Here is a 13,441-nt window from a genome sequence, read left to right on the forward strand (position 1 = left end):
ATTCTCCTCCTTGCAGTTCACTGGAATGGAATGAAGGAGACAATCCTTAGTTTGATTATGTTATCTAATGCGACTACAAATATAATAAAGCAATAAAGTTTACAGCTGCAGCAGCATTGTAGTAAATGTGTGCTCATAGGACACAAGAGACAGTGAAATATATTGTTTCATATGAAGCAGCTTTTACTTATGTAAAAATGTGTAAAATGTTCTGCTTCGTACATACTGAGAAAAAGAGGCTACTACTTATATTTAGGGATGTGCACCGGCCACTTTTCGGGTTTTGGGTTCTGATTACCTTGAGGTTTTGGGTTCTAATGGGTTTTGGCAAAACACCCCCTAATTTTTGGGGGGGTTTTGGGTTCTGATTTTGTTTGTTAAAAAAGCATAAAAACTGCTAAAATCGCAGAATTTGGGTTTATTTTTGCTCCTATGCTATATTAACATCAATAACATTCATTTCCACTCTTTTCCACTCTATTCTGAACACCTCACACCTCACAATATTGTTTTTAGGGCAAAAGGTTGCACCGAGGTAGCTGGATAACTATGCTAAGCCACACAAGTGTGCGGCACAAACACGTGGCTAATGTAAGAGTGGCACTGCAGGGGTAGATATGGCAGTACTAGGCACCAGACAGGTAGATACGGCAGTACTAGGCACCAGACAGGTAGATACGGCAGTACTAGGCACCAGACAGTAGACACGGCAGTATTAGGCAGTGGGCCCCAGACCAGACGGTAGATACGGCAGTATTAGGCAGTGGGCCCCAGACCAGACGGTAGATACGGCAGTATTAGGCAGTAGGCACCAGACAGGTAGATAAGACAGTACTAGGCACAAGACAGGTAGATACGTCAGCAATACTAGTATGAGCACCAGCAGAATTTATAATAATTTATTTTATTATTAGGTACTGCTTAGCAGTGGCACTCAGTGGCACATGTCAGTGCACCAGCAGCATGGAATTATTTTTTACAGTCCCACGCAGCACAAGTATTATTTTTTAATTAGATTATATATAGCAGCGTAGTATGTACTAGGTAGGTACACTTAGGCAGTAGCACTGCCAGTGGCAACAGTGGACTGAGTAACTAAATAATACTGGCAGATTCAGTGCAGGCAGCACCAGTGGACTATATATAATATAATTAATTATTCATATAATATATAATATTACAGCACAGCACCAGAGGTAGGTCCCAGCACAGAGGAGACAGTAGTACTACAGGTACACAGTTAGACTGTCCTCCTTGCTAGGGAGAGCCCACCCTAAGCAGAGAGGAGAACAGAGTACACAGCAGCACTGAGGGAGACAGCCCCAGCAAATAAAATAATTACAGCACATCACACCAGAGGTAGACCGCACAGAGGAGACAGTAGTACTACAAGTACACAGTTAGACTACACAGCAGCACTGAGAGACAGCCCCCGCAAATAAAAAATATTGCGTTCAAGGTCAAGCTCAAGTTTAAGCCCCAGCAGCAGCACCAACACACCCTCTCCCAACCCACAACTAGACTGGAGTGAAGATGGCGGGTGCAGCAGCCGCTATTTCAAGCTTTGCGAAATCCGGCGCTGGGAGATGACGTTCTGACCACGCAGACGGACCTGAGTCAGGCGGGAATCTCCGAGCGCTGCTCGGAACCGGGCTCGGAATGATGATGTCCGTGGGGACTCGGATCTCTGGAATCCGAGTCTGCACATCTCTACTACTAAATTGTTCCAAACCACTAAATCAGTGTTATAAATGGGCAAATATATAAAAATGGAAATGAACAGTGATAAGTGCATCAGTACTATAACACAATGCCCCTTATTCAGATCTGATCACAAAATTTGTTCTCAAAATGGGAAACAATATGTGCACTGCAGGTGGGGCAGATGTAACATATAGAGAGACTTTTAGATTTGTGTGAGTTATTATGTTTCTATGCAGGGTAAATACTGGCTGCATTATTTTTACACTACAATTTAGAATTTAGTTTCAACACACCTCACCCGAATTTAACTCTCTCTGCACATGTTACATCTGCCCCACCTGCAGTGCACATGGTTTTGCCCATTTTGAGAACAAATTTTTACTGCAATCAGATCTGAATAAGGGCCAATGGGTGAAGTTTAATAGGATGAGAGATTCAGATAGTGAGAGATTTGGTAAGAAATCTCCAGGTTTTTTTCAAGCAGCAATCATTTACACTGCAAAATCAAACTGGTTTTCAGTGTAACTGAATGGCGCTTTAAAAACTGGAGATTTCTTACCAAATCTCTCACTTTCCAAATCTCTCATCCTATTAAATTTCCCCCGTTATTTCACAATCTGTGAGCTATTGGTATACTAGGTGGCATAGGTGCCGATTCTGTGGGTACTCAAGGGCCCGAGCACCCACGGAAATTGATGAGCACCCACGGGCCCGAGTCCCGCTGCTGGGCTGCCATATTAACTTGCTAATTTGGGGCTGCAGCACCCACATTACCAGACCCGCCACCTGGGAAACAGTATGCCGGGAAGAGTGTATTCTGTCCGCGAAGTACCTGCACTGTGGGGTAATTTATGTACCTGCACTGTGGGGGCATTTATGTACCTGCACTGTGGGGGCATTTATGCACCTGCATTGTGGGGGCATTTATGTACTTGCACTGTGGGGCATTTATGTATGTGGAACTCTGTTGCCCTAATTTGTATATTGGAGACAACTGTGCTCCATAATATAAATTGCTATTTTTTTGAGGCCACACCCCTTCCCCATGAAGCCACTCCTCTATATTTTTGGCTTGAGCACCCACCAGCAAAAACATAAATCGTCACCTATGCTAGGTGGCCCGCGAGAAAATATTGCCTGTGAATGCAAAAGTAAATTTTTAACTTTGATTTTATACAAACAATACAATGTGGAATTCTAAATGAACAATTCATCAGAATCTGAGAACTTAATCTTCAAAATGGTTCTTGATTTATCAATTTTAAAGTATGAAGGGAGTAAAAGTAATCTCACCAAAAATTACCTTCTAGAAATAATATATATATATATATATATATATATATATATATATATATATATATATATATATATATATATATATATATATATATATATATATATATATGATATGGCCAGTCTCTTGCTCATTTTCCTATGGTGTATGCTTGGGTGCCGGATGGCTGACAGACAGTCGGGATTTCGACAGTCATTACACCGACGTCAGAATCCCGACTGTTAAAACCCCGACCCTAGGGGTTAGTTTGAACAACCCCACCCAAATGTAACTCTCTCTGCACATGTTACATCATGCCCAGCCAGTGCACATGATTTTATCCATCTGAGAGTGATTTTGCCTTTGCAAGTGAACCAGAATAACCCCTTATATGTATGGGGCATGGCATCAGGAATTTTATATGCAATATCAGTCCTCACCTGTAGGGGGCCTTAAGCTGGGTACACATCTATACAATCCCTGTTTTCTTGCAACCGTTCGACCGACCATAGCCGCGTCGGACCCTCCACAAACAGCAGCCGATACGCGCGTACACACCTGTACAATTTTACTTGCGATGTCCGATGTACTCCTGTCCAAACAGTCACAAGAAAAAGATTGTACCACCGTACACACTCTCCCGATTTGGGCTTTTGACATGATATATATAAACATAATTATCATAATGGGCTGGGTTAAGGGCATACCAAAACAAAGAGGAGTGATTACAGAACCTAAACAAAAGTGAATTCCGTTTTTACATCAGTGCTGGCTGTCACAACACGTAGGTTCGTTCATTTGTTCCATTTGTTTTCTACCACTTTCCTCATGAGCTTGAGAAAAAGAAAGGTTCAGACTTGCATTGTTGCTGCTATGGCCACAACATTGCAGTCTCTAACTAACTAACTAACTAACTAACTAACTAACGCTGAAGCCAAGAGAGGCTTTAGAAGAAAATGTGCAGTATTACTGTGTAGTCGCTTACCACATCTTTATAGCAGCCGGCAGAATGACTATGGACAGATACGGCAAAGTGACTGGGTAGTCACTTACCCCATCTTTATACTTGCGATGTCCGATGTACTCCTGTCCAAACAGTCACAAGAAAAAGATTGTACCACCGTACACACTCTCCCGATTTGGGCTTTTGACATGATATATATAAACATAATTATCATAATGGGCTGGGTTAAGGGCATACCAAAACAAAGAGGAGTGATTACAGAACCTAAACAAAAGTGAATTCCTTTTTTACATCAGTGCTGGCTGTCACAACACGTAGGTTCGTTCATTTGTTCCATTTGTTTTCTACCACTTTCCTCATGAGCTTGAGAAAAAGAAAGGTTCAGACTTGCATTGTTGCTGCTATGGCCACAACATTGCAGTCTCTAACTAACTAACTAACTAACGCTGAAGCCAAGAGAGGCTTCAGAAGAAAATGTGCAGTATTACTGTGTAGTCGCTTACCGCATCTTTATAGCAGCCGGCAGAATGACTATGGACAGATACGGCAAAATGACTGGGTAGTCGCTTACCCCATCTTTATAGCAGCCGGCAGTGTGACTATGGACCGATACGGAAAAGTGACTAGGTAGTCGCTTTCCGCATCTTTATGGCAGTGTGACTATGGACAGATACTGCAAAGTGACTAGGTAGTCACTTTCCGCATCTTTATAGCAGCCGGCAGGGTGACTATGGACAGATATGGCAAAGTGACTAGGTAGTTACTTTCCGCATCTTTCTAGCAGTTTGCCGTATATGTCCATATGCCCATAAACATAAGGGGAGGTGAATGCTTCTTGTGCTGTAGGAGAGATCACGCAGCTATGGAACGCCCACATGGGCGTTCCAGCTTTGGCAGTATAATGGCAAGAACAGCCAGCATATCGATCGAACGTGCGTACACACTGCACTTTTGTTCCGATATGGGCCCGTCCTGTCAGATGAAAATTAAACAGCAAAGAACCTTCGACCGACCGAGTATGGACGGACAAGACCGTTTTTGGCCATTTATCGATCGTACAGAGGGGGGACAGCGTACACACCTATACAATTGAACGGCCGTCCGACCCAGAACGGAAGAATGGCCCGACGATTGTATAGATGTGTACCCAGCTTTAGTCATTGTAGCATAAGCTGAGTGCGGTCCATCAGCACAGGAGCCCCCCAGGGCTGTGTACTCTCACCCCTGCTCTTCTCCCTGTACACCAACGACTGCACCTCAGAGGCGCAATCAGTAAAGATAATCAAATTTGCCTGTGACACTACCATCATTGGCCTTATCAAGGACGAGGACGAATTGGCCTACAGACAAGAAGTGGACCGATTGGCCCGGTGGTGCCGCAGCAACCATCTAGAGCTCAACCCACTCAAAACCATTGAGATGGTAGTGAACTTTAGGAAGAAGGCTGGTGTTCCTCCGCTAACAATTGCTGACAGTGTGGTGTTGCTACCTCTTTCGCTCCTCCCATCCTGCCTACCCTACCCCTCCTACTATTCCTATTGTTTTTAGTTCGTCCACCCACCTCCTTTTAGTCTGTTATCTCTTATAAGTAGGACCCTCCTTCCTCACGTACTCACCCTTCCTCTTTACCTCACCAGCGCTCCTGCCCTGTTCTTCCCTTCCTCTACTTTATCTTCAGTCTCCTCGACAATTTCGACACCTACTTCAGAATTGATGCTGATTTTAGTCCTACCAGCTTTACCCCTATTTATGCTGTATTTTGTCATCACACCCTGTACGTTACCTTGTAATTTGTTTTTATGTTTGCTATGTACGGTGCTACAGACACTTTTTGGCACCTTATAAATAAACTAACTACTACTACTCCTTCAAGTTCCTAGGAACCACAATCTCCCGAGACCTTAAATGGGGGCCCAACACTGATACTATTGTTGGAAAAGCGCAGCAGAGGCTATTCTGCCTTAGGCAACTGAGGAAGTTCAACATCCCACAGAAGCTTCTGCTCCTCTTCTATGCCGCAATTGTGGAGTCTGTACTGTGCTCCTCAATACTGGTCTGGTACGGCTCCGCCAGCGAGAGAGACAAATGCAGACTCCAAAAGGTAGTCAGAACTGTGGAAAAGATAATTGGGACGGACCTTCCCTCTGTCCAGGACCTGTACCTGTCCAGAGCAAAAAAAGCTGGCAACGAAGATAGTCAAGGACCAACTACATCCTGGCCATGGCTTGTTTAACCTGCTGCCATCAGGCAGACGCTACAGGACTCTTTCCACCAGGCCCACCAGAAGCCTAAAAAGTTTCTTCCCTCAAGAGGTTCACCTAATTACACGTGAACTCATGAACTCACTGTCGAGCCATTACCCTTTGCACATAATCTAACACAGTGTCCCCTCGGAATAACTTTCTATATGACTGTACATGTTCCCCCACCTGTTTATATTGTTTATTGTTTATACTGTATGCTGTTTACTTGTTACCCACCTGGCTGCTGCAAAGCAAACTGAAAACAATGTCCTAGAATACGCATGTATACCTGGCCAATAAAGCTGATTCTGATTGCTTTTGGACCAGGAGCTTCCTTGAGACAGGAGGAAGCCCGAGTGCAGCCTCCTTCCTTCTGTCCAGCTTCTCTATGCCAGCAGCAGCGCTCTGCAATGCAATATAGTCTGAGCATTAGAGGGCGCTGCTGCCTCTACCATGGCACTCCAGATGGGTGAGTAGAAAAAAAGGGGTGCAGTGTGTGTGGTGTGGGCCCTCCTGGGACTCACGGGCCCATGTGCATCTCACATACTGCATTCATTATAAATTCACCACTGGCTGCTGATTGGGGAATGTAGTAGAGCAGCCACAAAAGTATTTACATACAGTATAATGAGGTGACTGAAGCCAGACTATTGCATCATATACTTTATATAATAGATTGCCATTTTATAATATCACCCACCCTCATAGCCCAAACTTTTGCAACTGGTTTATGCACCCAATTGCACCCAACTGCCCCAACTTACCTAAATGTACTCCCTATTTCACTATGTATATTCGTACAGAATCATATTATGTTTTAAAGTATCAGTAATAGAAGCAGACTGGTATACCATGTGCAGTACTTCTGTTATGACAAAACAAACGACAACTGTCTTCTATGTTTTACTTCCTTATCCTTGCTAGAAAAAGGCAACTCTGACACAAATAGGTATGTGGTGCATGCTGAGAGGATTAGGGCCACGTTGTTTTGGAGAGAACTAATCAAAATAAGATTATACCCGGAGTTTCATTCATGAAAAAATAGAAAATTGGGAAATAATAGACAATAAGTAAAATAAAATTCCTAAAACACGCAAAGATGTAAAATACATTGCATACCTCCCAACTTGACTGCACGGAAGGAAGGACGCCTGAATTTTGGGGACGTGGCCAAGCAACCAGGGGGCATGGCCTATGGCCACGGGACTCCCACGAGACCATGCCCCCAATTTCCCAGCGCTGTGGGGCCATGGCCCCAGCCCCTCTGTCTACCGGAATAGACGCTGTGTGCAATCAGGTAGCAGGGGGCTCCTAACTGGCCCTCACTGCAGGACAGTATTTCATACTTGCCGACTTCTCAGCAGCCATTTGCGGGAGAGAGCATCTCGTTACACTAAATAGGGGGCGTGGAAGCTCTGAAATGTAATTTGGATAGCTCCGCCCATGGCACCGCGTGTAAATTGGGCGGGGCCATGGGTGGAGCTATTCAAATTACATTTCAGAGCGTACCATAGCACTACATTGTGGAGTGAAGGGGTGAAGGGGGGGGGCAGCATGAGGAACCCTATTAAAGAAATCAGCGGTGAGAATAGTGAGAGAAGCAGGAGGGAAGCAGCCAGCCGCTAGCTTACCATCTGATCTGCAGCACTGCCCTCTGCTGCTCTCGCTCCCACCCCATCCTGCGCTGCTGCTGCCGCGGGTATGACCGTGTCCGGTGCAACAGTACCCCGGCCGGCCACTCACTGCTGCTCCCACTCCTGTCTCGTGTCGTGCTGTGCTGCTGATGCCGCTGCCGGGGCTATGACTGTCCGGTCCAACAGAACCCCGGCCGGCATTTAATAGGATAGCGACAAGGTCGCACTCGCAGTTAGCCCCTGCACTACATGACTTGCACATGCGCAATCACTATTTTTTTCCCCAAGCATGCTAAAAAGCGGGAGGATCCAACATATTCCCAGGAGACAGGGACATAGGATCAAAAAGCGGGATACTCCCGCTAAATGCGGGAGGGTCGGCAACCTTGCAGTATTTGCCCCAGGATGCTGGATTGTCCCAAAAACCTTGATTGTCCCGCACAATAGGGACAGTTGTGAGGTATGCATTATCTGCATTCTTGAGAATTTTTTTTTAATGTCTTCATTTGCAGCCCTACATTTTTCTCAGTCAAGCAACTTTTCCAAAATTCTATGGAGGAAATTTACTAAATTGGGAGATCTATTTCACATGAGATGTTAATAATAATAATATACAGACACAACCACAGAGATAGTGGGCAGAGAAGAGAGTTGTTACTGGTCAGGGCATTCGCTGTCCCAGGCACCCTCCAGTAGGGCCGTCAAAAGCAGCTATTGTTCCATGACAGAGAGGTTCTTCACCAAATGTGAGGGAGGCATGGCCACACCTCCTGAAAAAAGTATATACATAGTTTTTCCAGCTGCCACATTGTCAGCACTGCAGCACTAAGCAAATAGTGGGATTGTCTCCAGTTGAGAGGTATGTGTCTATGACTCATGTTTACTTGACAATAGACAGGTAGATAGATCATACACTTTAATAAAAAATAAAAAAAATTCTTGATATAAAAAAATAAAATATCAAATAAGGATAACACCACCCTAACACCTCCCCTGGTGGATCGACACACAAAGCAACCAAGAGCAGGAATATATAAATGGGGGGATGGTAGGGGGCTACACCTTTCCCCACATTTGCCATAGTGCATACACCCTTACATTCTACATTAAAAAATTGATTTTCATTCATCATGTTCCCAAACTTTCCAGAGATAACATTACTGAACACTCATCTCAGACAATGGCATTACCAAGTATATTATTTGCAGAGATTTATAAGAACATTAATTAATGCCTTTGCTGGGATTACGGCAGCATGTTTGAAGTTCTCTTCAAACATGCTCTTCAAAGTCAGCATCTTAATATATACAAAAGTGAAATGTTACTGCTTATGGTGATAAAGCTTCAAATGTTACACATCTGATTTTGTCATATTGCTAAACGTGAGATAGTGAGATTCTTATAACAGAGCCTTTTGGAGTATTAAGGTGTTGGAGAATTAATCTGTGACGGATCCCTCACACAGCACTGCGGTGAGAAGTCCATAGGCTTCTACAGGGTATTGCCAGCTTTTGCTGGTGATTCCCTTCCACAGCACTGCCCCGATGAAGGTGGTTGAAAGCATACGAAAATGCAGTAAAACCCAGCTGTTAGCTAGAACAGGCGAGCTTGTTCATTTGAAAATAATAATAATAATTTTATTTGTATTGAACTTTTCTCTAATGCCACTGAAATGCATAGATGACAGCACCTGCAAAAATTGGGCGATCAGCTATATAAAGTACAGTATATTCTTCTTTTTATCTTGTTCACTAAAGGTGCCCACACACTAGAACGATTTTTTGCAGATTGGATGATTTCCGATAAAATGACCGATATATCGGCCGATATTTACCGATAATTGGCAGAAAATCGACTGTGATTGTTCGGATGCACGCTCCTGCGTATCATTTGCTAAATCATCTGATCTTAAGACCCTCATACATTATGCAATTTGGGCCTGATTTCACCCGATTCGGATGAACCGGACCTTGAAATCGTCCCAAATCGCATGTTTTGACACCCTGTCCGACCCGATGCACGGTCCCGTGTGCATCGGATCAGAGTCGGGCAGTCGCACCAGCTCCCCATGCCTGGCTCACCGGCGTCCCCCGCCTGCTGACTATTTGTCAGCTCACCCTGCCCGGCTCTTCCCTGTAGTTCCCCTGCGTCCCCCGCCCACTGACCCTGCCCGGAGACTGCACATAGGATTTTAAAAAATCTTATGTGCAGCCTTTACATGCTGCATGAAAGATCAGAAGATTTAGCAAAAGATCCATAGGAATGCACATTGGATCTTAAGAGATCTTAGAAGAAATCAGGACGGACAAAAGATTTCAAGGCTAATTTATGCGCACATCTTAAGATTGTAGATCTTTCTAGCGCATGTGGGCACCTTAACAGTGAACAGTCACTTCCGTGTGTTTACAGGGCATTATTAGCTTGATAAATATGCCCCTTTCTCAGATATAGATATAGTGTATCAAGGCTTTTATACTATTTATATATCATGAACAGAATTTATATTGCTCTGTTTTAACTACACTACAAAATGCAGATACGTAAAAGGACAAGTTTTTGTAATGTTTCTGTCTATTTGTTTGACAGTAACACAAAGGTCTATGACATGCCTGGAGGACTGAACTGTGCTTTCAGGAGTCAGACAGACGGTCAGATAGATAGCTCTGGTGCCAGACAGATGGAGATGGATGTGTTCTAGCCAGACAACTATGTGGAAATGATAAGTAAACCTAAAAGGAAGGGACAGTCAATGCAGATAGGGACAGAGGAGGGGACATTCCAAACAGAGAGCACGGCTGCCGAGTCTTGTTCCAATATAGATTACACATGACTGGGTATTAATAATATGTACAATGTGATGTGATATATGTATTATATATTGAATTCATCTCCAAATATTTAATTTTACTTATAGACTTAGTTGTGTAATATATATATATATATATATATATATATATATTCACACAAATACACACACATTGTTTGTGATTGTTTTTTTTTATTTTATGTCATGTGTGTGTGTGTGTGTGTGTGCGTGTGTGCGTGTGTGTGTGTGTATGCAGCAGGAAATAAAATACATTAACTTTTTTTAAGTATTTATTTTAAAATAATAGAAACATGTCTCTATGGTATAGATGTTTCTTCCAGAAATGTGTTAGGATATGATAGTGACTGGAATTGTTAATAGGTGGCGGTAACACAATGCAATATGTTGCACAGATGCAAGTCAGCCTGAGTCTATGCTGATAGCCATGAAACACAGCCCCATAAATCACTAGGTAATGATTAAAGGGGGGAACCAGCTGAAGCCAATTGAGCATTTCAAAGCAATGCTTTAGACACAGCTCCATTAACATGTAAATACAAACACCTCGCCCCTACTGTTAAACAAGACACTTGAGTCTATTATGAATGTTTTATGGTGCATGGCCATCTCTGCCTGGTAGATTCCTCTGCTAAGTGACAGGAAGGGATGTGAGGGAAAACAATCCCCAAAACTAACATTCACTAAATAAACTAGCAAACATACTGAACACATTAGTTATCCAAACGGAGGCACTCTGTTCCTCTGCTAATGATGATCCCCTGATAGCACAGGGTTACTAATGACCCCGGGCAGCAGGCCCCACCGAGAGCCAATGCCACTGAGCTGCACAGTGGCACATAAATACATCCCAGGGAGACCTGTTACAAACACCTCTGGGGCTATTAAATCCTATGGCAAGGACATTATTTACGGAAAAGCGGCTCTAGTAATTTCATTTAATAATTGTTCTTCACTTCCTAACCCTTAGAAGCCTCCCAGCCTGAGGCCTGATCCATCCGACATGTACTAATACTACTAATCATTTCATGTACTGTATGTGTGTGCAGCTTGTGCATATTTATTATAATGTATGAATATATACAAAAAAGAGTACTTGTTTCCTAGCACGGCACCCATCGTGAGTGATCGCATACCTTAACTTAAGGTATGCGATGGACGCGACCAACGCGATTTTAGGGCTATTTTTAGCCTTTTCCCCGACAATTAAAAAATCGTGTCCATCGCATGGCTTAAGTTAAGGCATGCGATGCGACCAACGCGATTTAACATTGAATGCATTGTATTCAATGTTAAATTCCTATGTAAAATCGGGTCCATTGTATGCCATTATAATGGCATACAATGCGACCGATGCGATGGACCCGATTTTATATAGGGAACAATTTAAAATGGGCCAATGGACCCGATTTTTCATTGTATACCCACCCTGATGGGTAATTTACATGACAAATGCCCCCCCATTTAACGCCACCCCACGATGAACGCCAACCCGAAGCGTGGCGAGCCCAGCGAGCCCGCGAGGGGTGATGGTATGCGTCCTCCAACCTTTTCATACCCCCACTATCCACGTCGGTGTGGAGCTGATTTTATATAGTGTGGCGAGCGCAGCCAGCCACCGAGCCCGAAGCGTGGCGAGCGCACGCGTAATACCTATGAAGTAATGCGCATGCGCTCGCCACGCTTCGGGCTCGGTGGTTCACTGCGCTCACCACACTGTATAAAAATTGCGTTGATCGTGTCGATCGCATCGCATGCGATTTGGTTGTATACAATGCGATCGACGCGATTTTTTGGGACTCGATGGATAAAGTTTCCATCGCTGGTGCCGTGCTAGGAAACAAGTACCTAAAAAAGACACATAAGGATGGTGTAATGGTTAGCATTACTGCCTCACAGCAGTAGGTCATGGGTTTGATTTCCACCATGGCCCGAACTGTGTGGAGTTTATTTATTCTCCCCATGCTTCTGGGGGTTTTGTCCCCAAATACAGGTTGGGTCTCCCTGATCTGTGTATTCCAAAAACCAAAATATTACAAAAACCATGGTTTTTCAGAATATTTAAATTAGTTTTTTTCCCCCAGCCACTTTTTTTCATACTAACCTTGTCCCCCGATGTCCAACGCGGCCTCCAGGATCCTCTCCACAGCATCTCTGGTCCCAGGGTTGCATTGCACGAGTGCGTGGGCACACCAGTGATGTCACTGGCACGTCTGCGCATTCTTGCAATGCACTCCTGGGACACCACAGGCTGCTCCCCCTGTATAATATAAAAGTAATGCCATGACACCACCACCAGATATATTGTTTTTTAATGTAACTTACTGTATTTTATCCCTCAGGCTCCTTTACTGCTGCTGCGGCTCCAGTAATTTCAATTCCACTCTCTGCGCCGCAGCCTGTCCTGCTGCGACTCCCCGACTCGGCCTGCCTTCCTTCCTCTCTGCAGACGCGTGGGTGGGAGGCGTCATCGTCATGACGTCCCCACCCAGCGTCTGCCACTGCCTCGATAAGAGGGAACAGGCTGCCGGGCCTTCCTCCACGTAGCCGTGGAGCCCGGGGCCATGTTCCTGTGGCCGCAGACATCTTAAAAGACCACAGGAACATGGCCGCCGGGAGTGCAAAAAAAAAACTCTCAAAAAAGATCTCAAAAAAGAGAATAAAAGGTGAAGGCTGGCGGCGGCTGCGCAGGCCACATGACGAGGTCTGTCGGGCCGGATTTGGCCCGCGGGCCTTGTGTTTGACACCCGTGCCTTAGAGGATCTCCTCCACAAATATCTCTTATATTGCACTCAGGTG

Source organism: Crinia signifera, chromosome 5 (genome assembly GCF_055691185.1).
Source record: "Crinia signifera chromosome 5, ASM5569118v1, whole genome shotgun sequence".
Taxonomy (NCBI): Eukaryota; Metazoa; Chordata; class Amphibia; order Anura; family Myobatrachidae; genus Crinia; species Crinia signifera.